We start from the raw sequence: 27,499 nt of genomic DNA on the forward strand, positions 1-27,499 counted from the left end.
ACTGCGCTCCCACAGCGCTGACTGCTCTCCCCGTGGCTCAGAGTCCTCGCCACCTCCCCAGCATCCAAAACAGAGAAGGAACTTCATGAATAATTGTTGAATGAGTGTTGAAGGGATTGGCCATTTTATCCGGGACATGAGGGAGGGACGGTGAGTTAACTGACCAGTGCAAATTCCCTGGAAATGCTGTACTGGTGCCCATCTGGAAGACAAAGCCGGCACTTCTGTGGCTGAGTCCTGGTATCTGCTGCCTGCTGGGGAACCCATAGCTCCGCTATCCTCAATAGGATGCCTGTCACAAGCCCCCAGGGATGTCAAGAGACCTGATGGAGTGGTGAGGGTGAATTTCTGGCAGAGGCCAAGGGGCCCAGCTATAACTCAGAGGGAGAGTTGGTGTGTCTACGCCCATGATCTCCACCTTGGCTGCACATTGGACTCACCTGAGGTGCTCTAAAATATCAACACCCTTGATGCACCCCCCGCCCTGTGCCGGCCACAGCCAGCTCTCTGCAGCTCACTCCACCCCCCTTCAGGGGTTATTGCCAAGATCCTGTGATCATGGCAATGTTCTATTCACACTGCAAAGTGTGTGTACATGTAAGCAGTGGTTATCAGCGCCCAGAGTGCATGGGGAGGAAAGGGAGACAGTTCACTGGCCTGGCATCTGGGCCAACATGAACTCTTGTGGCCTGCCCAGTTCTTTCCACTTGGGCTGTTTGTGCTCACTAGCAACTCCACTAGCTCTGCCCGAGGACTTTGGCCCTTGCGGGGAGTGGGGGTGGGGCAGAAGGTGGAGACGAGAAAAGCAGGAGGACAGCGAAGAATGAGGGGCAGCTGGGCTGGCCACCAGCTGCTTATTCTACAGGTTCTGTTCTGAGGTTCCAGGAGCACAGGGCCTGTCTTCCAAGGTGCTCCAATCCACCCCAAAGATGGGTTTGCCCCAAGAACAGCTAAGGATGCAGCGTGGAGGGGAACACGTGACTCAGAATCCTTGCTCTTCCAGGGACACAGACCCCAGCCCCTCTGCCTAGATCGGTGTACTTCTCGGCTTCCGTGTCAACCTCAAGCTGTGTACCATGCAAAGGGACTAAGCGGAAGACATCCCTGGGAACAAGAGCACAGTCTGGGCAAGTGGGAGGAGGGAGAGAGACGAGAAAACACAGCTGGCCAGCATCCCAGCACAAGCGCAGCTCGGCCTGCTGGAGTCACGGTGTGTGAGCGAGACATGTCAGGGCTTGGGAACAGAAGCATTGAAGAGAGGTCCCCCATCTGCAGGCAAGAGGGAAGAGGAGCCGAGAGGAGGCCACTGTTCTCTCTCCAGTCATCAACCTTGTTAGGAAAGAGTGCAATCACTGCTCCCTCCCACAGGGCACCAAAGTGTTAGGAAAAGACAGAACAGAGCTGGGGCAGGGTACGAATCTACAGCCAGATCAAATTTATTCAGGGAAAATAAATCCACGGAGGTGAGTGACCAACTGCTGGCGTGCACAGACTGGGCATGTGGCCCCAGGGGCAGGCCTTTTTATATCTTAGGCGGGATGGGGTGAGGTGGGATAGGGGGCAGCAGGCAGGGGTGAATTCCTTCATACTCATCTAAACCTGGGGAAGAATGCAGGGATGGGTTGTAAAGATAATGCTGTGTGAGACTGAATGGACATTCAAGGACAAGGAATAAAGTCTGATATTTATCTATCTTTTGAGCCATGAGCGAGAATGGCTGAGGCTTATGTCTTCGTTCCATCAATCCTGACTCAGTATAGACAAGGAGATGGGACAGTTTCTTCCTGGCCAATATGGGGCATAGACGTGGGGCAAGGATTTGAGCAAGGAACTATACTGGGGATTGAATTGATGGAAGAAGAGCAGTTTTGTGTTGCTCCTGCAAGATGGCTTGAGGTATAGTTATTCCTTCCTGCAAGAACCTTTGGAATAAGTTAATTATACATGGCAGAAATAGGAGCACTATAATTATGAGGTCAAAAGGAGATATTAGAGACATTGCCCATGGTGGAGAAGATGGCCAAAATGGGCCATTACCTTGTGAATGCAGACCTTTTTATGCATTCGATCCCACATCTTACCACACCTAATTTATTGGTGCCAAAGCAGCAAACTTCACCCAAAAAGACGCAAAGTCCTCCTTTCGCGGCTGTGAGGAGGTCCAGTGTGTGACGGATCTAGAGAACCGCTGCTGCCAGTGAATCCACTTGGTCCTGGAGGGGAGATGGCTGCAGTGCCAGGTCATTTAGGTTTTCTTTGAGACTGAGAGATAAACCTTCGATTTTATTTGCCTTATCTACTGAAATGGCTAGTCCAGTCATTCCTGTTCCAATTCCTATCAAGATACCCAGATAAATTATCAAGAGGACGAGTCCAAAATCCCTCGTGACTCAGCGGGTCACAGAAAATAGAGATTGGTCTAGGGTACAGGGCACGGGGGAAACAGGAAGGCGAGTGTGCAGGTCCCCGTCCAGTGGGCGGGAGGCAGGTGTGTGCCTGGTCACCACAGAGGAAGAATGCCAGTTTCTGGTCCTATACGCGCGATCTCAAGGTAAGAGATAACCTTCCTGCCCTGATGAAGCAATAGGGTACAATGAGTAAATGCCGCTGCAGCCGCTTCCATTGGGTGTGAGGAGTAGGGGTGGCTGGTGGGGGGTGGGCCTGGCAGAGTGCCAACTAGGCCACAGGCGTCATGGGTCATGAACCCACATTCTGGGAAGAAGGAAAGAAAGTGCGCGTGATGCCTAGAGGGGCCTGTAGCAAAAATGCCTTGGACAGCTAGAGCAGATGGATCCTCTGGTTTTATTCCTCTATACAACACCGATCTCCCTTCCTCTAGCCATGCTGGCATTTCTTCCTGGCAATTCCAGAAGAGATATATGTCCTGGGGTTCTGCCAAGAGAGTTCTGGTCCTTGTAATATAATCAAGTCCACGGGCCACTTCCCAGAGCCCGGTGGGGGTGGGGAGGGCTTGCTAGCCCTTGGGGGAGGGGTGTGTGCAGATCCAGCGTGAAGAGACATTGGATTAGCTTCAAAAACAGGCCAGAGGAAATGTTGATGAGATATAAGAATTTTGGGAGGAAACGTGGGTGAGAAGTATGTGGGAGATTGGAGCTATGATAGGGCACAGGTTAGAAGCAGGAGATGGCCGAAAAGCATCCTGTCCAGAAGAGATAAAAGATTGCTAAGAGAAGTTTTTTACACAGGTCCAGTCAGTGGGACGATTGCTGTCAAGCCTATGGCCAAAGTTAGGGCTGGGTCACAGCTGCAGGCAATAGCAGAGGGTGACAGTGCATCACAATATTAGGTGTAAACAGAAGTCACAGGGATCTCCCTGGAGCCAGCAATCTGAGACCGAGGTCGAGAAGGTAGATTGGTGGAGTGGACTACCAGTAGCTTTCCTGTAAAATAATTTGGAGAAATCTGGGGAATCCAGGACTTGTCAGGGACTTGAGAATGTGGTTCTTCTCGCACTGCAGGGAGCCACATCAACCTGAGAGGTGGGTCCTGTGGGGTGGACTTACAGGAGGGAGAGGTTACTAGTTTCAGCGGAGTAAAATGTACCCGGGGAGGGGGGGGTGCCCTTTGAGTTTGGCAGTGGTGGGGGTAGTCAGTATAACCTGGTAGGGCCTGCTGCATTTTGGCTTTAGAGCAGCCTCATTTTGTTTCGGATAAACCCAGTCCCCGGATTGAAAGGCAGGAGTATAGTCAATAGGTATAGAATGCGGTTTGGGTAGATGTGTGACTGCATGGGTCCCTAAGTGAGAGCGCATTTCAGTAGGAAGAGGGAAACGCCAGGAGGAGGAAGGGCTTCAGAACTGTGTAGGGGAGGGAAGTTAGGTGAAAGAAGAGGCCTTCCCTCGAGAAGTTCCAACGGGCTAAGCGTTAGCAGCTTTCAGGGAAGAGATCTAATTCTTAACAGAGCTAACGGAAGGAGTTTTACCCAGTCTAAGTGGAGCTGGACGCAGACGTAGTTAGAGCCTGTTTTACAATTCCATTCATCCGTTCTGCTTTTCCTGAGGGAGGGGGGCAATAGGGAATGTGAAAGTCCCAGGAGATATGAAGAGAGGCAGATACTATTTGGGTAATTAGAGAGGTAAACTCCAGTCCTATCTGATTGAATGGAAGTCAGTAATCTAGATCTCGGGATAGTATCATTTAATAGTGTAGTGGGAATGGTGGAAGCTCTCTTAGCAGTAGTGGGGAAAGCTTCCACCCACCCTGAGAAGGTGCCCATCCTAACCACAACCACAGGGTAACGTGTTCGCTAACCAGTGGCGTATGGGTGAGCTCAATCTGCCAGGCCTCCCCTGGGAGCGATCCGCAGGCCTGGTGGGTGGGGAGTCGGGTGGCCTGATACTAGAGCTGGGGCTAGCAGTTTGACAAACGCTACATGCCTGAGATATGTTAGGCAAGTTTCTCATATGGTGGGAGTTAGGTATGTGTGATCTCAGGGGGTGAATAAGAGAGTTTGAGTTTGAGTGATAGAGAGAGTGAAGGTTTTTTAGAAAGACAGCAGTAAGAGAAAAGCTTGAAATGCAGAAGTGAGAGTACCCCACAAGTCCCAGGAAAGAGAGGAGGTCATGCTTAGCACATGGGAGAGGAAGAGAATTATTGCCTGCTTTCAGGCTGGGGGAGTTGCATGAGTGTCTGGCGTCATAAGAAGCCCCCAAGGTGACAGAAGTGAAAATTAACTGAGCCTTCTTTCGAGATATCCTACACCCTTTGCAGCTAGAAAGTTCAGAAGACCAGTGGTATGTTTACACGGTCTCCAGGGAGAGGCTACAGAGCAGAAGATCATCCACGTATTGAAGAAGGGTGCTGGGTGAAAGAGGCTAGATCTGCCTGGAGGACCCTCCAAATAAGTGTCCACTGTCCTGGAAACCTTGGGGTAACACTGTCCAGGTGAGCTGTAGAGTCTGGCAAGTTTCAGGGTCAGACGAGGTGAAGGCAAAGAGTGGTTGGGAAGATGTGTTGAGAGAAATTGTGAAGAAGGCAACCTTTAGGCCCAAGATGGAAAAGAAATAAGTTGTAGGGGGTATCTGGGAGAGGAGAGTGTGGCATGGACAGCAGCATTAATACCTCGGAGGTCCTGTACTAAGCAATAAGAGCCATCTGGTGTTTCGACCAGAAGTATAGCGGTGTTATGGGGAGAGTGAGTACGTTAGCTTGGCAGAAGCGGTCTATATTGGGTTTATATATATATATATATATATATATATATATATATATTTTTTTTTTTGACAGGCAGAGTGAGAGAGAGAGACAGAGAGAAATGTCTTCCTTTGCCGTTGGTTCACCCTCCAATGACCGCCACGGCCAGCGCTGATCCGATGGCAGGAGCCAGGTACTTATCCTGGTCTCCCATGGGGTGCAGGGCCCAAGGACCTGGGCCATCCTCCACTGTACTCCCGGGCCATAGCAGAGAGCTGGCCTGGAAGAGGGGCAACCGGAACAGCATCCGGCGCCCCGACCGGGACTAGAACCTGGTGTGCCGGCGCCGCAAGGCGGAGGATTAGCCTAGTGAGCCGCGGCGCCGGCTTATATTGGGTTTTAGACCTCTATGCCCTTCTGGACTTAAAGGATATTGGGGAACAACAATAGTTTTTGTAGCATCTTTTAGAGATGCAAATGGGGGTATGGTGGGCATCGATTATCAGGTGGGAGAAATCCCACACCACAGGATTAACCAAGAGAAGGGAGGAGTCTGGGGTGGAGAGGTGGAGAGAGGAAGGGCCATAATGTGAAGCATAAAGGTTTGTGCTTTACCCCTGGTGGGAATGGAGATGGATGCCCCCAGGTGGTGGAGAAGGTCCCTGCCTAGCGGGGATGAGGCAGTTAGGAAGAATGAGAGAGGAATGCAGGAGAGTAATGTCTCCGAAGGAGCAATATAAGGGAGAGGTTTTATTAGGTGTTTCGATAAGGCCTTTCATGCAACAACAGAGACTTTGGAGGGAAGGAGTGTATTGCAATATTTATTTAAAACAGATAAACTAGCCTCAGTGTCTGCCAAAAAAGAAACTCACTTGCCCAACACTGTCCCTTTTACCCCTGGGTCCCTATGCTCGTCTGACAGGGGCTGTGGAACCCGGGCCTCCTCATTCTGTTAAGCTTAACAGCGATGAGATGTCCTGTGGCAGAAGGGTTTGAGCAGAGGGCTGTTCCAGAAAGGGGGGTTACCCTCCCCAGGGGCAGCCCATCTTCCAGTGACCCCAGTGTCAGCACTTGGGGTGTGAGGTAAGGGGAGGCCTAGGGTTAGGGTAGCTCCTGGTCCAATGTCCGGTATTGCCACATTCAATGCAGGCTCCAGGAGAGCTACAGCCTTGAGCTGAGGTGGACTTTGAGTTGGAGCAGGTCTTGGCCCAGTTCCCAGCATTGCTGCATCCATAACATGGCCTCTAGGGTGGGAGGGGGACATGACTTGCAGTTGGTGGATGACAGAGGCAGGCATCTGAAACTTCAGTTTTCTATCTATTTCCTTCTGAGTCCTTAATTCTTCATCTCTATTGTTAAAAACATGAAAAGCTGCGTCTCCGGGTCCCTCTAGGGAGTTTGTGGACCATCTTGTAATTTTTGGAGTTTGTGACGGATATCTGGAGCTGACTAGGACATAAAGTGAGAATTTAGGCCAGTGCTGCGGTTCACTAGGCTAATCCTCCGCCTGCGGCGCCGGCACCCTGGGTTCTAGTCCCGGTTGGGGTGCTGGATTCTGTCCTGGTTGCCCCTCTTCCAGTCCAGCTCTGTACTATGGCCCAGGAGTGCAGTGGAGGATGGCCCAAGTGCTTGGGCCCTGCACCCCATGGGAGACCAGGAAGAAGCACCTGGCTCCTGGCTTCGGATCGGCGCAGCACGCCGGCTGCAACGAGCCAGCCATAGTGGTCACTTGGAGGTCAAACCAATGGAAAAAGGAAGACCTTTCTCTCTGTCTCTCTCTCACTGTCTAACTCTGCCTGATAAAAAAAAAAATAAATAAAAAAAAAGAGAGAGAGAGAGAGAGAATTTAAAGATAGCTGTCCCTCTGGGGAATTGGGATCAGTGTTAGTATACTTTGTCATTGTCTCTGTAAAGCAGGGCATATATACAGTAGGATTTTCATTGGGTTCCTGGGTGACCTCTTGGATCTTCTCCCAATTAACCTGTTTATGGCTGTTCTTATCCATAGCCACCAGCAGGCATGAGATCATGTGGTCTCAGGCCTGTAGCCCTGGGTCCCCAGGTTGGTAAGTCCAGTCTGGGTTGGGGTTAGTTCTGGGGATGGCTTGAACAGCTTCTGGGGCCTGGTGGTGCATCTCATCTGCATGCTGTTTGGCAGCATGCCAGGTATGTTCAAATTCATCTGGTGTTAGGGTAGAGGACAGAACTAAATACAGATCATTCCAAGTTAAGCTATAGGACTGAGTTGGGTAGAGAAATCCCTTATAATACTTGGAGGGATTCTCTGAGAACAAGCCTAGACGTTCCTCAGTCTAACATCTGACAGAGAGAAGGGCACATGGACCCTAACCAGACCTTCCACCAGGAAAGAATTACCCCAGCCAAGAACCTAAGTTCTGAGTCCTCTAGAGGAGAGAAAGAGAATCCCCACACTTAGACAAAGTGTTTCCCTGGGTGAGAGAAACCAACCAAACACCCAGGCCCTCTGAGGCGGGATGAATCAGCCCAACCGATACACCCCAGGCCCTATAAAGGGTGATGAACCAGGCCTGAGTGTCGCCCCAGCGTGCTTGAGGCAACAGAGGCCTCCTTACCAACCCGAGGAGTCAAGAATGAGATCTCACGTCGGAGGCAGTGATGAGATTTGGCAAAGGGCTCTGCCTGCGTATTCATTTGAGAAAATGAGGAAATGCAACTGGGAGCGAGAAACATGACTAAGGCTGTTCTCTACTCGTATGGGTGGTTTTCGGAGCAGTGTCTCCCAGGCCCACCGGGTCACTCGAAAGAGGACAGCCGGGGGAGTCCTGGAAGTTGCACCCTCTCCAGTCCCGAAGAGGAACCAAGTCAGAAATTTCAGTAGAAAGGGAGATAGACTCTGGGATAACCTGTCGGGCTGTCAGAGTCTGGTTTTCACCTGGAAAGTTCGAGTCTCACCGGAGAGTCGCCCTGGTCAGAGGCTCTCAGTCACCCACCAGGTTATTCCCGGTTCCACGCACCCACGGTCTCCTCCTTGAACTGAGAATGAAGATTCAGCACGCCGCAGAGGGAGGCGAGAGAGTACAGAGGAAGGGGGAGGGGCCGCGGCTCTCACCCGGAAGCTGGATCCTGTGCTCCCCTCCTCACACGGGGCACCAAAATGTTAGGAAAAGAGCACAGAACAGAGATGACGCAGGGTATGAATCTACAGCCAGACCAAATTTATTCAAAGAAAAGAAATCCACAGAGGTGAGTGACCAACCGCTGGCGTGCACAGACTGGACACATCACAGAGGGTCCCAGCCCCAGGGGCAGGCCTTTTTCTATCTCTGGTGGCCTACGGGTGAGGGTGGGGTAAAGGGCGGCAGGTGGAGGTGAATTCCTCCATACTTGTCTTTCGAGTGGCCCAGCGCCTCCGAACCTGCGGAAAAACTGGTGAGGGGGGCGGCGTACAGACAATAGGTGTTAGAATGAATTGACATTCGGGAACAAGGAATGAGGTCTGATATTTATCTATCTTCTAGACAATGAGGGAGAATGGCTGAGGCTTCTGTCTTTGTTCCATCAAACCTGATTCATTCATTCACTCATCAACACATATTTACCGAGTACCATTAGTGCATGTACTGAAAAAGTACTCCTACTTATTGAGTACTACTGAGTACTGGAAATAAAATGACAAATAGGATACAAAGGCACTCACATTCGGACATACTTCTGTCAAAAAAATAAAAGATTCCTCTCCATATTTCTAGGAGACCAGAACAGGCGTTCCCCTGCCTCTAGAAGGGTTGCTTCTGTGTAAGTCGAGAAGGGGAAGACCCAAGCCTGGGAATATGGGTTCTGTTCTCAGGTCTGCTTGTGGCTTTTGAAGCAACCTCAGATTAGATCCAGCTGCACCCACTGCCTCAGTTTGCCCCCTATCAGTGAACCACGTGGGTCTAGGATGTCCTCTCTGGTGTAAAGCCACAGTGTGTGAATTCCAGTATGTGATCTGCAATGTGTGATCTAGAGTGTGTGAGCTCAGTGTGTGACCTCAACGTGAGATCTGCAGTGTGAGAGCTCAGTGTGTGAACTCAGTGTGTGAGCTGCAGTGTGTGACCTCAATGTGAGATCTGCAGTGTGAGAGCTCAGGGTGTGAGCTCAGGGTGTGAGCTCAGTGTGAGAGCTCAGTGTGTGAGCTCAGTGTGAGAGCTCAGTGTGAGAGCTCAGTGTGTGAGCTCAGTGTGTGACCTCAATGTGAGATCTGCAGTGTGAGAGCTCAGGGTGTGAGCTCAGGGTGTGAGCTCAGTGTGAGAGCTCAGTGTGTGAGGTCAGGGTGTGAGCTCAGTGTGAGAGCTCAGTGTGTGAGGTCAGGGTGTGAGCTCAGTGTGTGATCTCAGGGTGTGAGCTCAGTGTGAGAGCTCAGTGTATGAGCTCAGTGTGTGAGAGCTCAGTGTGTGAGCTCAGTGTGTGAGCTGCACTGTGTCATTCCCAGCAACCTTTATGCCCCATTTTGACAATTAAAAGTGGGTCTGCTCTGCTCGCCGCTATAAAGTCCATTCACCGGAGATGGAAGCTGATGCCAGGGAACAGGTTTGTTCAATTGGTTAGCATCTTGGGAGGAAGGGCAGACACCTTCAGTCTCAAAAGTACTCCCCTCATCCCCAATTTGCAAGTTATCAAGACAATTTTTAAAGGAGAAAGGGAAGTTGGGGGAGGTTGTCAGACAGATTTCTAGGATTGGTGCTGTGAGTCATCCTTTCTTTCTTTAAGATTTATTTATTTATTTATTTATTTGAAAGTCAGAGTTATAGAGAGAGAGAGGAAGAGAGAGAGAGAGAGAGATCTTCCACCCACTGTTTTCCCCAAAATGGCCACAACGACCAAAGCTGGGCCAATCTGAAGCCAGGAGCCAGGAAATTCTTCTGGGTCTCCCACGTGGGTGCAGGTGCAAGAGCCCAAGCACTTGGACCATCTTCATTGCTTTCCCAGACACATTAGCAGGGAGCTGGATCGGAAGCAGAGCAGCCAGGACTCAAACTGGTGCCCATATGGGATGCTGGCCCCATAGGTGTTGGCTTTACCGACTGCGCCACAGGGCTGGCCCCGAAGTCACGCTGGATGGCACTGAAGGTGAAGTTTGACTGCCTCGGCCAGTGGTTGTGGTATCCTTCCTCTCATGAGGTCTGCTCTTTCAGCCGTTTCCCAGCAGTAATGATAACTCCAATCCTCTGGTCGTGATGACCAGCACGGCCAGATTACTTTACAAGTTCGGCTGGCTTTCTCAAGGCCAGTTACTGGAACTTTCAAGCAAGAATTATTTATCTGTTGAATTTAGTGGACCCTTTAATTAGTCACAAAATCCGCCGTGAGCTTCTGTTAACCAGAACGTGAAAAGGAAAAGAAGACGTATGCGGCACAGTTGTCAATTCCCCAGTGGCAACCCTTCACTCCCTAGACTCCACTAGGACTCCTTCCTGCTGCCTGGGGGCAAGGAGGGGTTTGGGGAATGGAAGACTTTTCATACAGAATACATCTTCTTTAGTTCTCCTCTTTAAGGAGAGTAGGTCACACACTTGTTTAGCTGTTAGTTTAGATGTTTGTTTACAAAGCTTTTGCATACAGGACATAATGATTTATAAGCCCTAAGTTAAATCCCAATATATTAACAGGAGTGCTAATCCTACCTTTAAGATCTCTTTGAAAATGGACCCAATTCCGGATGGTATCCAGAATAAATTTAAAAACCAGTCTCCAGCTCCTTGGAAGAGGGAGTTTGATGATCCAGAGTCTGTTGGAGACAGGTGTCCTGTATCAATAATACTTTTCCCTGGCCTGCAGTATTAACATAAGAGCAGCAGGAAGAATCAACCACTATATAGACACTACCCTGTTCTGTTAGAAAATAGTCTAAGGCTCATGCTGTCTAAAGCCACCTTGGTTCAAGAATTTAAGGTTGGGGTCAGTGTTGTGGCATAGCGGGTAAAGCCACTGCCAGGGCTACTGAAGAATTCAGCTAGAAAATTGCAGGCCCAAACCTCCTTCCCCAAAGCTGAAACCCTGTGGGGCGGGGGTTGTATAGTTTCGGTTCCTTATCTTTACAGCTGCACCTGTGTGAGGATAAGGGGCCAAAGCTGTGTAACCCTTGCAGGAGATGTCCTTTGAACTCCCCGCAGATGCTTTGAGTTTCCCTGCAGTGTGAGATGATTTGCTAATGAGCTTCCCTCGGTGTGAGATGATTTGCTAAATGGTACCATAATGTGTGGAATGTCTCTGAAAACCGTATAAAAACCCTGACCCTTGACTTCTCGGGGCTGCTCTGTTCCTCCGTGTTCAGAGAGCCCCAGCATGCTGGTCTGAATAACCCCTTGCTGATTGCATGAGAGTGTCTCTTGGAGTCGTTCCTGGGATGGTGGACGTTTCTCGACCCTAACACTACAACTTCTGCAGAGGGCCACCATTAAACTTGGGGGGGGGGGGGGCTGCGAGAGAGAGAAAGAGAAATACTAACTTGATACGATGTTTGATATTCTTACTCCTGATGCTAAAGTCTATATATAGCACCCACACTGGATGCTAAGAAAGCCCTTTGATCTCTTGCACATGAAAGGCAAAGCTTAAAACTGGAAATACTGGGTCTGGTGCTGTTGCTTAGTGGGTAAATGCAGTGCCAGCATCCCACATGGGCACTGGTTCGACTCCCAGCTGCTGCTCTTCCAATCCAACTTCCTGATAATGGCCTGGGGAAGCAGTGGAAAATGGCCCAAATGCTTGGGCCCTTGCACTGACATGGGTAACCTGGAAGAAGCTCCTGGCTCCTGGCTTCGGATCGGCTCAGCTCCAGCCATTGTGGCCATTTGGGGAGTGAACCAGTGGATGGAAGATCCCTCTCTTTTCCTCTCTCTCTGCCTCTCTGTAACTCTGCCTTTCAAATAAATAAATAAGTCTTTAATTTAAAAAAATGAAGAAGCCCAAGACAGACTTAATTTTTAATTTATTATATATAAGCTTTTGAATTTTTAAGATCTGCTAAGAAGGAACGATTTTGTTTATTCACTGAAAGGCTGGAGCCCTGGAAGTAAGCATTCTGTGCAGATTTTCAGACATGCCAATGTTTTGAAGTGATACCCTGACAGGAGGGACTCCATTTTAGGGCAGCTGAGCCTCCATCTTGAGAAAGCACCCCCCCCCCACTGTGAGACTATGGTCTGAAACTAACCATGGTCTACAACTAAGACAATAACAGCATGCTACATCCCACTTAGCAGAACCTAGAAACCCCGTAGCAGATGGCTACACCCTGATTAATGTTATGATTATAATTTGTCCATGTCCCACATATGATCTAGGTTGGTACCTGTTTTAATGTCAAAATTGTAATTGATATTAGTTTCACATATGCTTTAGGTCAGCTAGACCCTAGCAACCATGTATCCCCCCTCCCCTCCTTGTAGCTTTTGCCTTTATAAATCCCATTGCTTTGGGCTTTGGGGTTGAGAGTTCTTTAGGGCATAAGCCTGCTCTCCACCCTGGCAATACAGGATGGTCACATTTTATCAGTGCGTGGTGCTCCTCTATTTGCACTCATTCAGTTTGCACTCGCTCAGGCACATTTTGGAGGCCCCAATGAGATACAGAGACTACCCCTGGGGAAGACCTTGCTCTAGTCCTTCCAGGTTGGTGCTCTGGCCACAGGAGAGGCACCCCGTGATGACATTCCAGGTTCCTGTGTCCTGATTCCCTGACCTGGGAGGCTCGGCTCAATCTCTTCACCCACCAATCGGCCTTATGTCCTCTGGTCTCCCATGCGGGTGCAGGGCCCAAGCACTTGGGCCATCCTCCACTGCCTTCCCGGGCCACAGCAGAGAGCTGGCCTGGAAGAGGAGCAACCAAGACAGAATCCGGTGCCCTGACCGGGACTAGAACCTGGTGTGCCGACGCGGCAAGGCGGAGGATTAGCCTATTGAGCTATGGCGGCGCCGGCCGGCCTTATGTCCTCTGGTAAGTTGATGTTTCTTTGAAGTATTGGAGGTCTTATGAGACACCAATACAGTCTCCCTTCCATTTGAGTGTGATGGCATTAGGATGGGGATGCTGATCCTGGATATAATTTGTTTTCTGTCGTTGTGCTATTTGTCGTTACTATCATTCTTGTCTATCTCCTACTTGAAACATTAGGATGAAGATTCTGGTCAAAGACAGACTTATCAACCTTTCCTGCATATAACTGGTTTCTATCCCTGTTTCGTGGCCACTTTCCAATGTGCTGTCTGCATTTACCTGGAAGGTAAATTCTTCTCCTTGTCCTGCCTGCCTGTCTCCTTTATTCCCTTGTCTCTGGAGGCTCTCTGTGCCTTCCATTGAACATGGGTTCTGCTCAGTCTAAGCAGATGCCTTTTCAAGAATTTCTCTCTTTTGAACCTAGAAAGATTACTGCCTTAAAAATTGCCTTGTAACTTACCAAACTTGTTTTGTGACTTGGTTTTTACAGATGCAGATGAAAAATAGCAATAGGTAATCAGCGCTAAGGTGGATTTTGCAATCTCTGGTGTATGTCACTGATTTCCAGCTAGAGTTTTATAAGGAGAGTAGAATTCTGTGTAAATGTAATTTTGATCTTAATTCAGATAAAGGTATGGTATAATATCAGCATGTTAAGTCACATAGATGTAATCATTGAATATAAATTGAATAAAGGTAAATGAGATAAATGTGTCTAAATGTAAACATTGCCACACTTAACACCTTATATTATTTTTTAAAGATTTATTTATTTACTTGAAAGCCGGCGTTACACAGAGAAAGAAGGAGAGTCAGAGGCAGAGAAACAGAGAAGTCTTCAATCCACTGGTTCACTCCTCAATTGGCCGCAAGGGCAGAGCTGCGCTGATCCAAAACCAGGAGCCAGGAGCTTCTTCCTGGTCTCCCACGTGGGTGCAGGGGTCCAAGGGCCTGGGCCATCTTCTACTACCTTCCCAGGCCACAGTAGAGAGCTGGATTGGAAGTGGAGCAGGCAGGACTCGAGCAGGCACCCAACATGGGATGCCAGCACTGAGGCAGCAGCCTTACCCACTATGTCACAGTGCTGGCCCCTAACACCTTATATTCTGTAAAAGAAACTATTTGGGTTTGTTAACAAAAATGTTTTCATAAACAGTCATATACGAAAAATAATTCAACACTGCTTAAAAGCAACTAAGGTTAAAATTCGATGTATTGTCTTATTTGGAAAATGTTGTCTTAATTGAAGCTTTTTAAAAGACTATTTCAATGTCAATCAATAAATCAGCAGGTTAAAAAGGGGTCACAAGTATAAAAATGTGTTCTTGGTAATGAAGGTTGCAATAAAAATATTTATTATATACATATATAGAATATTATATATTAAATAAATATAATAAAGGTTGTAATACATATATGTTAGTGAAAATCTTTAAATATTCTTTAAATTCTATTTAAAAACTACAACATCTCTCTTTAACAGTTTTTGTCTAATTGGTGACTGTCAGTTTTCTAGCTGCTTTCAGTAAGCTATCTTCTCTTCCCTATTTCTGACTCTTAAAATTGTTCCAGGTCATGAAAACTCTTATATTCAAAGTTTTTATTTCCCATTTTGGTGACAGACCAAAAAGATATCAATTTTGTATCCTACTGAAGTAATCTTTGTATTATCTTTCACTCCTTAAGTTCTGGTTGTTTAAAAACAGCTGAGTTCTTATTAAAAGAGTTATGGTTTATTTAAATATATACTCATTCTAAAACATTTGAGTGATCACTTTGTAACAATGACCAAATCTGGTCTATATTATGTCATGATGTTAAAAGATCCTATTTCTACCAGATATTATAAACCTTCTTGGCATTTTTTGGGACACTCAAAAATGCAAGGTTCCAAACAACAACTAATTAGACTATTTGGATTACATAAAAGATACTGTCAAGATGTGAAGTCAAATAGGGTTCTGTACCTATAGGCTGGGAGCTGTGACAGGGAAGTTTGCTCTGAGACCTGATCCTACCTTTCCCCACTGGGACATCCTGTTCAACCACATCTTCAAGCTACTCACAAACCTTCCACCCAAAAACCAGCAGCAGGGCAGCCGAGTCCGCCAAAGAGAAAGCTGGCTCTTGGCAGCCACCTCGCATTCAGGCTGGCACCAAAAGGCCCCATCCTTTGTGTTACTGGACACATGCTTCTTCAGCTCTATGCTTACCACGGACCTGAGGGAGGACACTTAATCTCCCCCTGACCTTAACTATTGCCAGGGTCGTGCTGCCGTCTTGTTACTTTCATTCCTGCCTGGGCTCAGCACAGCAGCCTTGGTTTGGGGTGAGCCAGGTATTTCCCAGGTGCCAACATCAGCCACCTCCCATCTTCTGGTGAGTTCAAGTCTCTTGCAGGGGTTGTCCTGCAAAATAGCCTCCTCCTCCTCATTGTAGGCCCCTGAATTCTTGACTGGTTACTCAGTTTCACTAAACAAAGTACAGCTTCTGTTAAACTTATGTATAGGCACACCTATCACTCTGCTCTAAATAACCTTCCTGATCAATGGCATCATGTGACTAAAGCAAGAATCTGATTATTGTCAAAACACAAAGAGGGGAATCAAGCGACACCCTGACAGTAGGGACTCCATTTTAGAGCACCCAAGACTGATGGGACAAGGACAGAAGCCTCGGCCATTTTAGGTTTCTTCTTATCTCTGCCCTCTCACACCCTGCATTGTTCCCCACCCCATTTTTCTCCAGATTTGGAAGCCCGTGGGCCAGACCTGAAGAACCAGTATGGAAATGTTCATCTCCTACCCCCCACCCCCAACCCCGGTCCACCTAAGACATAAAAGGGCCCAGCAGGCTGGAGTCCGGACCTCTGCCAGGAGTCTGCTCTGTGAGTCTGATGGCAATTGGTCAACCCGTGCGGATTTATTTTCTCTGAATAAATTCGGTCTGGCGCCAAGTTTGTACTCTGTCTCCTCTCTGTTTTGCACCTCTTTTCCTAACATTTTGGTGTCCCGTGTGAGGAGGCACCAATCTGCACTCTTTTCCTAACACTTGAGAAAGCAACCCCCACCATGATTCTATGCTCTGAAACTAACTATGATCTACAACTAACACAGTAACAGTACACTACACCCCACTTGGCAGAACATAGATTCCCTGGCATGATCGATCAAGCTTAAAACAGATGGGCTGCACCTGGATTCATGTTTACATTGTAATTTGTCTATGTCCCACATGTGATTCAGGTCGGCACCTGGACTGATGTCCAGACTGTAATTGGTATTAGTTGTGCATATGCTTTAGGTCAGCCAGACCCTAGCAACCATGTATTCCCCCCCCCTCCCCTCCTTGTGGTTTGTGCCTTTATAAACCCATTGCTCTGGGCTTTAGGGTCGAGAGTTGTTTAGGGCATGAGCCCACTCTCAACCACCAGCAAAAAGTTCATCAGTGTGTTGCCCTCCTCTGTCAGCACTCTCCCAGGCACAACAGTTTCACATTATATTCTATTAAGAAGAGATCAGATCCCTTAATGGATTTTTGCAAATAGTCACAATGCCATGAAAAATAAAAATATCCATTAGTAACTTTTGAACTCCAGAGGAATTCAGTATCAAAAAGCAAACTTTTTTAAAAATCTTTGTTTACAAAAGCATACTTTACCAAAGTGTTGCAAACCCTAGAAATCTTGGGAAAAGTTTTGAGCCTAAAAGAAAAAACATTTAGGTATAGAACCAACAATGTTATAAATACCCTTGATGGGAAGGGCAATCTCAAAGATCTTTTTTGTTGTTGTTGTCTTTGAAACATCACTATACAGATATTTTTATGGTATACATATCAGGTACACAGTTAAAAAAGAATAAAAATCCTACTCTCTAGAACATAAGAACACAATAAATAGAACAGAGATATTATACAAATGTAATGAATATACATAAGATGTAAGTATATGATCTTCAACCACATTCATATTACATACATAGTTTTTAAACTAATCTTTTACAATTCACTTATCTGAAATTTTAGTTACAAAAGCATGTATGAAATGAAAATATTAGTTCTGGGACTTACAAAACAGCTTTATTGGTGGATTTATATATGGGGAGAAAATGCTTAACTGAATATAAATTTTATTTTGCTGGAGTCATGACTGAGAAGTAAAGTTGTTAATGAGGAGAAAGCAAGTATAAATATTTGATCATTTTAGAAATGATACCTCAACAAGATTGACATTTATTAAATATTATATATTCCCTTTCCTAATTCAATTCTAATAGTTTATAAACTATCAAATGAAGCTATGGAAGTTAATGTTTTAGGTAGTCAATTTATAAAAGGAACTCACTTTAAAGTTTCAAATATCTACAAAATGTGGCTTCTTTTCTTTCTTACACAAAGAACCCTCTTTTAGGAATAGGCTCTTTGTCCTTTTTGGTGACCTCAGTTGTAATTAAAAGAAAGAGGCCAAGAGACCAGAGACACAGGCTATCACTGATGAAGTGACAGTGAAGAACCACGAGCTGTCCAAGAGACACAGCAGGGCACAACAGTGTGGGTAACAGGAATCTGGTGGAAAAGCAAGCCAAACCTCGTTGTATACTTGAAGGCAGTTGTTCTACTCAAAGAAAAGTATCACAACTTTTAAAATGCAAAACTAGAAACTTTATCAAGAATATTTTATTTTCTGATGATACATCTCTACTGTACTTAGATTTAGTAAAGAAGCTAACATGACCAAACCTGTTTATAGTCTAGGAACACAGTAAATTAGCTGTTTTAAACTATTTATTTTAAAGAAAATTGTTGAGATTGACAAGGCAGGATTATGTTTTCATTGCATAGAAAGGCAATGCCTGTTATAAGATAAATGTTAGTAAAGGAGCTCACTGTCATGAATACTTAGAATAGTTAGGGACTGGCCAGTGCCGTGGCTCAATAGGCTAATCCTCCACCTAGCGGCACCAGCACACCAGGTTCTAGTCCTGGTCGGGGCGCTGGATTCTGTCCCGGTTGCCCCTCTTCCAGGCCAGCTCTCTGCTGTGGCCAGGGAGTGCAGTGGAGAATGGCCCAAGTGCTTGGGCCCTGCACCCCATGGGAGACCAGGAGAAGCACCTGGCTCCTGCCTTCGGATCAGCGGCGGTGGGCCGCCACAACGCGCCAGCCGAGGCAGCCGTTGGAGGGTCATCCAATGGCAAAAGGAAGACCTTTCTCTCTGTCTCTCTCACTGTCCACTCTGCCTGTCAAATATATATATATATATATATATATACACACACACACTTAGGGACTTGGCGATCTCCAGACCAAAAAGAAATACAAAGCCACACAAAGGACAACACTCAGGAATAATCTGTTGTGTTGGTCTCGGAGATCATCGTGCAGAGTGCTACATTAGGACGGCAGACAAAAGCGTCGGTTTCATTTCCCAGCTCTGTTAACTGCTCCAGTAAAGACAAACAAGGATAATGGTCTTTTAACATATCTGGCAATTTGGAAGTCTTGTCTTGAAGACGATGGGAACGTCTCACTGGTGTCAGAAATTTCAGCTCTTTAAATGTAGAATTCGTTTCATCAAATTGCATCTTCTTTTTTACACTTTGCAAGTATGGTGTAGTGGATACATTATATTTAATTATGCAACTTGCTCTGGTTTCAGTATTGGGGGTTTTAACATCATTGGTTGAATCTTTTGTTTTATCATCTTGTTCTTTTTCACAATCTTGAAACACCACATTTCTATGATGTTTATTTTGTATTTCCTGTTTAACTGGTTCTAGATTAAGATCTTTATCTTCAGTGTTGCCTTCTTGGATTTGTACCTTGGTTGCATAAGCCTCTCCAAAATTAACTTTTTCTTTTTTTTATTATTTAATAAATGTGAATTTACAAAGTGCAACTTTTGTATTGTTGTGGCTTCCCCCCCAACCTCCCTTCCTCCCGCGGCCCTCCCCTCTCCCACTCCCGCTCCTATCCCACCCTTCATCGAGTTTCACAAAATTAACTTTTTCTTGACTCTCCATTGTTAGTATATCTACGATCGTGTGCGGCATCTCTTCAATGGGCTGAGCCCCTGCCAGAATGGCCTTCTCATAGGTTGCAATAATATTTTCAATAGGACTTGTGATTGGTTCAATACGTGCAAGGCAAATCCAATACTTAACAAGCTTTGTGGCATCTGGAATATTTTTAATCAGGTCATTCAGTGTGATCAGCATTTCTTCTTTTGGGCACCCCTCAGTAATCAGGTTCAGGCATTCAGAAATCGTCTTGTTTACTTTTTCAGTAAATAGCCTTTGCTCATCTTCTTCTGCCATGGTAGTCCAGAAGGACCCCACTGGTTTTTCAGCTTGTCCCTCAGGCTCAGGTTGTTGAACTACTGGGTTAGAAGGTCTTTTCAATACTCTTCCTTTGCCAGCTTTCCACTCATTCAGACAAGCTTTTCTCTGTTCTGCAGTTTCTTTGGGTTGACCTGACCTACTACTAACAGTTGCTGTTGCTATAGTAGGTCTTTGCTGGTCAACGGGTTTTGACTTTTCTACCAATTTGGTATTAGAAGATGAAATAGGCTTGGCTACCATTTCAGATGCTATGCCTCTTGACAGTGCCTTGTTTCTTTTTATGTCCTGAGAAGAAGCAGTTTTGACACTAGATAAAGCTGTTTTTGATTGTAATAATTATTTTTCCCAAGGACCTTTCCAGATGGTAACATTGGCCGAGGTCGTACTGATGCTTTGCTTCCCCATGTTTTGGGTATTATCATGGTGACTTCTATTTTTATTTATTTATTTATTTTTATTTTTTGACAGGCAGAGTGGACAGTGAGAGAGAGAGACAGAGAGAAAGGTCTTCCTTTGCCGTTGGTTCACCCTCCAATGGCCGCCGCAGCGGGTGCGCTACAGCCGGCACACCGCGCTGATCCGATGGCAGGAGCCAGGAGCCAGGTGCTTCTCCTGGTCTCCCATGGGGTGCAGGGCCCAAGCACCTGGGCCATCCTCCACTGCACTCCTGGGCCACAGCAGAGAGCTGGCCTGGAAGAGAGGCAACCGGGACAGAATCCGGCGCCCTGACCGGGACTAGAACCCGGTGTGCCGGCGCCGCTAGGCGGAGGATTAGCCTAGTGAGCTGCGGCGCCAGCCATCATGGTGACTTCTAATAGGAGGTCTCACAAGTTGTGTATTCTGAGATGTAGTGCTCACAGATTTAGTGGCGGCTGTCATATTTGAGGGTTACTCACTTTTCACTGTTTCACTGCTAGTGTTTATAGGCTGAGGCTTTGTGGCTTTAGAGACAGTAGTTGCAAGTTTCGTTGTTGTTGTCAAACTTGCATCTTTGACTTGTAGAGTTTTCTGAAAGAATTAATCTTTGATTGAACAATTTGACCACGGTAAGCTCCAAGCACAGGTTTTTTGGGCATGTTAGCATCTTGCTTTGGCTTTTCTGCAGTCACTGGTTTCTTTTTATTGTTGTTTGTAAGGTGAAACGCTTGGCTTACTGTCATATGTCGACTTTGGGGATCATCTTTAATTGATAACAACTGCACAACTTGATTATCATCACCAAAATTCTTTGCATCAATTGCTGTGGTTGAGTTGTTTAATTCATTAGACAGTTTTAAAGGAACACAGTTTTTGTCCACCATTGTATTTTTGTTCCCTGTAGGTCTATTGAGATTTTCTTTATGAGCCATTTTTTTTTAAAGATTCAGAGCTTTTGTTCCTTTTTGGACCTGGTCCTCAGATGTCATCACTGTCTGTTCTCCACAACTGGATAATGTCTGATTTTCCTGTTTGTATGAAAAAAAAATGTTTTTCTTCTTAACATATGTTCCTTGAATTTCTGTCTTCTTTGTTCTCTGAACGAGGACTGGGCCCTCTGACTCGGGGGCAGCTGCCGGTCCCGGGGAACTGCCGGCGGCGTGCTCACAGCAGCCCGTGGTCGGAGGATGTGCGTCTGCTCGGAGCGGCTCAGACTCCCTCAGGCCACGGCCGCCGGACACTGCCTCAAAGATCTTTTAAAGACACCCAGGCCCTTGTTGTTTGTTTTTATTCAGATAACAGTTGTGACTCATAACATCACCTCAGGACTGCCAGGCATAAATGTTACACAACCTCTGGAATACTTGCATCAACAACACCTTTATAAATGCAACTTCAGCATGATGTTACAACTCAATAATACTTTCCATTCACTCTGAGTAAGTCTGATTAGTTATTATCTCTGCAAGAGGAGAGGACTCCCAGGGTCCAACTGGGAATCTCAACGTCAAAAGACCTAATTTGAAATTTTAAGTTGAAAAAAGCCCATCGAAGATGTGAGAGGTGAGGCTAGCACCGTGGTACAGCAGGTTATTCCTCTGCCTGCGGTGCCGGCATCCCATACGGGCACCAGCTGCTCCTATTTTAATCCAGCTCTCTGCTATGGCCTTGGATAGCAGTAGAAGATGGCCCAAGTCCTTGGGTCCCTGCACCCATCTGGGAGACCTGCAAGAAGCTCCTGGCTCCTGGCTTCGGACTGGGGCAGCTACGGCCGATGCGGCCATTTGGGGAGTGAACCAACAGAAGGAAGACCTTTCTCTGTGTCTCTCCCTCTCACTGTCTGTAACTTTAACTCTCAAATAAAATAAATAAAATCTTTTAAAAAAAAGTGAGAGGTTTAAAACATTTTATCAAAATATGACCCCAGATTATTGTGAAATAATAATCATCTTTTCTATCAGGGTGCTTTAACCAGAGTTATAGAGCAGATTGAATTGTAGATATAAAGCTATCACTCAAATATTTCAAAAGAAGTAGATATCAAAAACAATCTTAATTCTATTAAGATTCAGTTGTCCCCGAGCAGTAAGAACCCAGTGAAGGCACCGGAGCATAACAGAGTGTAACCAGTTTCGTCCCCACCAGCCTTGGATACAGATTTTATGCAGTTCCAGAATCTCTTCCTAAGTCTGCAGTTCCTCTGCCAAGATTAATGCATTAGCGAAGGGAGTGACACAATTGCCCCTGGAGTTCACGTAGCATAGTTCAAATGGTTGCTACCTCAGTGCTAGCCTCAATTCCGAGAGCTTTTCCAAGAACTCACAAACAGAATTGCAGGCCTTAAAATTCATTTATTACCCCTATAACTAAGAGCCCAGTGTTAGACTTTAGTTGAGATTTTTTTTTTTTCCAGGAATTTACAGGCCAAACAAACTAAACTAAAACCCAATCCACCCTTAGACCCAGACAGACTGGAGCCCACCTCTGCCAGTCCAAAGGAAACACACTGGGCCCTATCGCTGCCCAGTCGAAGGGAGGCCACACCCACTGTGGACCAACCGGAGGCCCACACATGAGCTGATGGTGTTGCTCACCTGCAGCACTGAGCTCTAAGTCTCACTGCCTTTGCGCCCTCCCTCGGGAAGTCCAGGAATTGAGCGCCAGCTGCCTGGCTCCTTGCTCTGCACTTTGCGATAAATGCGTATTTTTTTTCAACCACCACACTGTCGGTGATTGGCTTACTGTGTACCAGGCAAGTGGACCCAGTTTTGGGGTTCCATAGCAACTTCTAGGATTCATTTTTGAGGTTGTTCCATAGCAGGGATGGGGAATGTCCAGGCTGCAGCTGCATGAGGCCCATGAAATCATTTGGTCTGGCCCTGACTAGGCAACTGTAGGTGGGACTTGAAATTTAATAAATCAATAGTAGATTAATTTTTTAAGTTGATAATTTTTATGGCCCACAAATGATGTAAGTATCCAAATGGTCTGTGGCAGAAAAAAAGTTTCCCCAACCTGTTCTAGCAAGACCATCCCAACAAAATTCGAAAATCCTTATTTCCTTGGTCAGTCACCAAAAAGGCAAAGAAAAGGGGCTGGGGTTGTGGCGCAGCAGGCTAAGCCGTTGCTTGCAATGCCAGTATCCCATACGGCTGTCCCAGTTCGAGTCCTGGTCACTCCACATCCAATCCAGCTTCCTTGTAATGCACCAGGGAAGTGGATGCACTTCCAAACAAAATCCCCCTTTTTTAAAAAAAAGAAAAGATTTTATTTATTTATCTGAGAGGTAAAGTTACAGACAATGAGAGGGGAAGACAGAGAGAAAGGTCTTCCATCTGCTGGTTCACTCCCCAAATGGCCACAATGGCCAGAGCTGAGCTCATCCAAAGCCAGGAACCAGAAGTTCTGCATCTCCCACGTGCGTGCAGGGGCCCAAGGACTTGGGCCACCTTCTACTGCTTTCCCAGGCCATAGCAGAGAGTTGGATCGGAAGAGGAACAGCCAGGACTAGAACCAGTGCCCAAATGGGATGCCAGCACTGCAAGTGGAGGATTAACCTACTGTGCCATAATGGCAGCCCCCAAAATCTTCCTTGTGGAGTCTGGGAATCTTATCTCCCAGCAACAAGTGCCGGAGTAAATTACCTAGTAGGTCCATATGGCGGAGACAGAGTATTCTCGCCATGCCTCTGGCTCCACTTACTAGTCTTGTAATCTGTCAACTCCTTGCCTAAATTTAAAGTCCATCCACACCCCTTGAAGTGCTATTTCCTTTCACCAACAAGGCATTTATAGGCAGCCAATGCTGCATCAGGGAGAAAAGGGAGAGTCCCCAGGGAAAAGGATTCTCAGCAGCTGTTGTGATGCCCTTGAATTCCCAGCCACGAGCAGCTGGTGCTCAAGAGTGCTCATCGTGGTTCCCCACGGGTGAGAGAAGGCTAGACCACTTGGAGACTGCACTCCTAGGCTCCTGGTCCTGGCTGGCTCTCCACTTGACACCAGTGGGCTGCTTTGCGCTGGACAGCCAGTTCACCAAAGGTGAGAGCTGATGCCAGGGGCAGGTTTGCTCAAGACGCTGGTGTCTTGGGAGAAGAGCAGACACCTGCAGTCTCACAAGTGCTTCCCCCTCCCCCTACTTTGCAAGTTAGCAGGAGGATTCTTGAAGGAGTAGGGGAGACGGGTGAGGTCGTCAGAAAGGGTTCCAGGGTTGGTGCCAGTGGCCACCCCTGAGCTGTGTGGTGGCGGCTGCTTTGATAGGAAGCGTGACTGTCCAGGCCCGTGGTCGCAGTGTCCTCCCTCGTCTGAGGCCTGCTGTTTCGTGATGACCAGGGTGGGCCAGATTGCTCTGAAACTTCAGCTGGCTTGCTCAAGGCCAGTTTCCAAGTTGTCCAGCATTATTTGTTGAGTTGAACAGACACTCTAATGAGTCCCAGGATCAGCAGAGAGCTGATGAGAATGTGGGAGGGGAACGGCAGAGGTGCGATCTCACACCGCCTCAGCCGGCTTTCTGCTCTGATCACTGCGGCGGCCAGGTGCACATGGGTGTGGCTTCCAGGCAACCTCGCCTCTCCTCACTTCATATCTCTGGCTTTTTTTTTTCTTTTTAAGATTTATTTGTTTATTTGAGAGGCAGAGTTACAGACAGAGGGAAAGACAGAGAGAGAGGTCTTCCATCTGCTTGTTCACTCCCCAAATGGTTGCAACAGAGCTGGGCCGATCCAAAGTCAGGAGTCAGGAGCTTCTTCCAGGCCTCCCATGTGGATGCAGGGACCCAACTTCCACTGCTTTCCCAGGCCATCAGCAGAGAGCTGGATTGGAAGGGAGCAGCCGGGACTCAAACCTGTGCCTGTGTGGGATGCTGGCACTGCTGGCAGAGGCCTAACTTACTACGCCACAGCACCAGCCCCGTATCTCTTGTGTTTTGCTCCAGGACTTCCCTACTGTAGCCAAGTGAGATACCTGTGAAAGGCTGCCCAGCCGTTTCAGCCCAGATATGCACCTATCTGGCGGACCAGGAACTTAACGCCAGTGAGGCACCCCTCAATCAGTGGAGAACAGGAGCCAGTGTGCAGATAAATACTCTCCTCTTCCACGGCTCAGGCAGATGATTCCAAGACACACTCTACCCAGCTCCTCAGAGGGTCTTAGCAGGACTGAGCCCGGGGGCCTCCAGTATAACACCTTTGCCTCCTTCCCTGGCAGCTCCCCCCAGAGCCCTCACCCCTATTCCCTGGAGTTACTACCTATCAGCACACTCAGAACTTGGGGGAACCCAGGTTAAAACTTACGGTTGTGTGACTGTGTGTGAATGAGGCGGTGCTGTGGTGACAGGAGTCAGCAGACAGGGGTCAGAAGATAGGGGTGGATCTCTGTGCTGATCCCATTTTAGTGCCTAGACAGCGCAGTGGCACCTGAACCAATGGGCAGCTCTTACAGCCTGCCCCGGGGAAATCACAGAACTCGAGCAGCCTGTGTGAGCAGCCCCCCAGTTGGCAAGGAAAAAGATAGGAGCCTTGCTCGACTTCAGAAGCCGTAAGGAGAGGGGTGTGTCCGGCACACCACAGGAAACGCAGTCCACTGTGCCCAAAGGACCTAGTTCCTCGCCTCTCTGCATCTGCCCTGCCTTCCGCCTCTCGGTGTTTTCCCTCACTGGGAACTGTGACTCTGCACTTTTCCGATTGGCTCTCCCCAGGGACAGCTACAGGAGCTGGCAGTGTGGCCGCTGGCAGACAGGGCCCTGGAAGAACCCCGGTAGGAGAGCCGGCAGCCCTGTGCCCATGGGCTCGGGTCTGTGGACACTGAGGGCCTCCCCTCCAGCCTTCGCTAGCCCCACCCACACTGGCGTCTCCCAGACACAAGGTTCTGATGGGCTCTGCCCATAGGGGCCTGGCTCTCACACCCACTGCCTCCTCATCAGGGGCCTCCCCACCCTACCTGAGACAGCAGGAGCTTCCCCTAAGAACATCGTATTGGATGTCTGGTCAGTCTGCGATAGAAACGCAGCCCTGGGCAAGTTGCCTGCGCTCTCTGAGTCTCAGGTTGCTGACCTGTAGGACAAGGGCTGTAATAGTACCTACTTCACAGTGGGGTTTGGCGGATTAAACGGATAGCGTGTGTTTAAAGTCTCCAGCCCCCACACGGAGTGCCCCGAACGTGTCAGCTTAACATTCTTATTGCTGTGTTTGTTCAGGTTGTGCCCCATAAAAGCAGAAGGGGTGGGGCAGCCTCTAACCTCTCCCTGGGCGTCTCTACCTTCTGAACTGCTGGCCCCCTGCAAAGGACTTGTTTCAGAGTAATCCCGGTGGCCCCTGCCTGCTGCCTGAGCCCGGGCATGTGCGGGACAGACAGGGAAGGAGAGGGCTGTGGAATGTGGGCAGGGCACATGGAAACCTGGAAGCCGGCAGGTTCCATTCATGCACCATTTCTGTAAGGCAAGCCCAGGTTCTGCCTCCAGAGGAATCTGGGGGCCTTTGGCCATGAAGCCATGATCAGGTCCCTGGAATGAACAGATCGGGGTGTGCTGGGCAGCATACTGAGCTGGAGAGCTAAATTCTAGGCTTATTGTTGTGTGATCCTGGCCAAACAGCTTCCTTCTCAGGCCTTTAGTCTGCCTGTCTGTTCAGTGGGAGGGTTGGGCAAGGTCCCACCTCGCTCTAACATTACATATCTGAAAGGATCTGACACCCGGATGAGAGAACCGAGTTAGCACAGAATCGTGGCTGGGAGTCCGAGCGCAGCAAGGACGCAGAACTGCCTTTCTCTCTCGTCCAGCCCTCGGCCGCTACCTACCTGATTCCGCGTTTTCAGCACTCAGAGCCCTTCCTCCAGGAGCCGTCTCTAAGGCCACCATCATCCCCACACTTCCGTATTTGGCTGTCTGTGGTTCCTTCCCTGTGTCAAAGTTCGTTTGTTCACAAGCCTCCCTCCTGTCATCCTCCAATCTGAGACCCCAGGCCCACTAAGGCCCCTCCCCCTCCTCAAAGGCAGGAACTCACCAGATTCAACTCTGGTGGCCCATGGCTGCACACTGAGCACGGTGACCAACCATCGGAGTGTCTCAGGCCATGGAACTTCCAACAGCAAAACCAGGGCAGTCTTGGGCGCACTAGGACCACTGGTCACCAGTAGTCCTACAGCTGGGCTAGTAACAGCTTACTGAACTCAATTAAGAGGAAAAGAATCACAGGAAACTTGGGGCTCCTTTTTAATGAATTTTTATCTCAGAGAGAGAGGAGAGAAATTACTGGTCTCAGTAACACGACAAGGCTGCAGCAAAGATGCACAGAACTGCAGACTTTGGAAAGCAGTTTTTTAAGCATAATCTCCATGGATTCTCACAAAACCCTGCGAGTTCATTGAAGAAAGAAACCTAATCCTGATCTCACCAGCCACCGAGGTGCAGAGAGGTTAATTTGCAGAGAAACGTAGCAAATCCACGGAAAAGAAGACTCCGTATCTCACAGGTGGCACTTGCTGCTGAAGTAATCCACAACTTCAGTGCCATCCCCAACAAAACAGGAATTGTCGTGGGACTTACGAGATGATCCTAAAATTCTTATTAAAGAGTGAGAGGCTAAATATAGGTAGAAGAATCTGGAAAGGGATAGAGGGGTGGGGTATGGCGCTGTGGTG

At 47.7% G+C, this 27,499-nt stretch overlaps 1 long non-coding RNA gene and 2 pseudogenes across 1 annotated transcript; 1 reads left to right on the top strand and 2 right to left on the bottom strand.

Moving 5' to 3' along the window:
* Positions 1–7,926: 7,926 nt before the first annotated feature.
* On the top strand, positions 7,927–16,060 carry LOC127493461 (uncharacterized). Its single transcript, XR_007923644.3, has 2 exons — positions 7,927–8,379; positions 15,862–16,060. It is a non-coding gene; the product is annotated as an uncharacterized LOC127493461 (long non-coding RNA).
* Positions 16,061–18,405: 2,345 nt separating this feature from the next.
* LOC108177591 (cytoskeleton-associated protein 2 pseudogene) lies at positions 18,406–19,862 on the bottom strand (annotated as a pseudogene).
* Positions 19,863–20,263: 401 nt separating this feature from the next.
* On the bottom strand, positions 20,264–26,717 carry LOC149125721 (cytoskeleton-associated protein 2 pseudogene; annotated as a pseudogene).
* Between the last annotated feature and the right edge of the window lie 782 nt (positions 26,718–27,499).

Source organism: Oryctolagus cuniculus, chromosome 7, assembly GCF_051225735.1.
Source record: "Oryctolagus cuniculus isolate XC-2025 breed Fujian yellow rabbit chromosome 7, ASM5122573v1, whole genome shotgun sequence".
Classification (NCBI taxonomy): Eukaryota; Metazoa; Chordata; class Mammalia; order Lagomorpha; family Leporidae; genus Oryctolagus; species Oryctolagus cuniculus.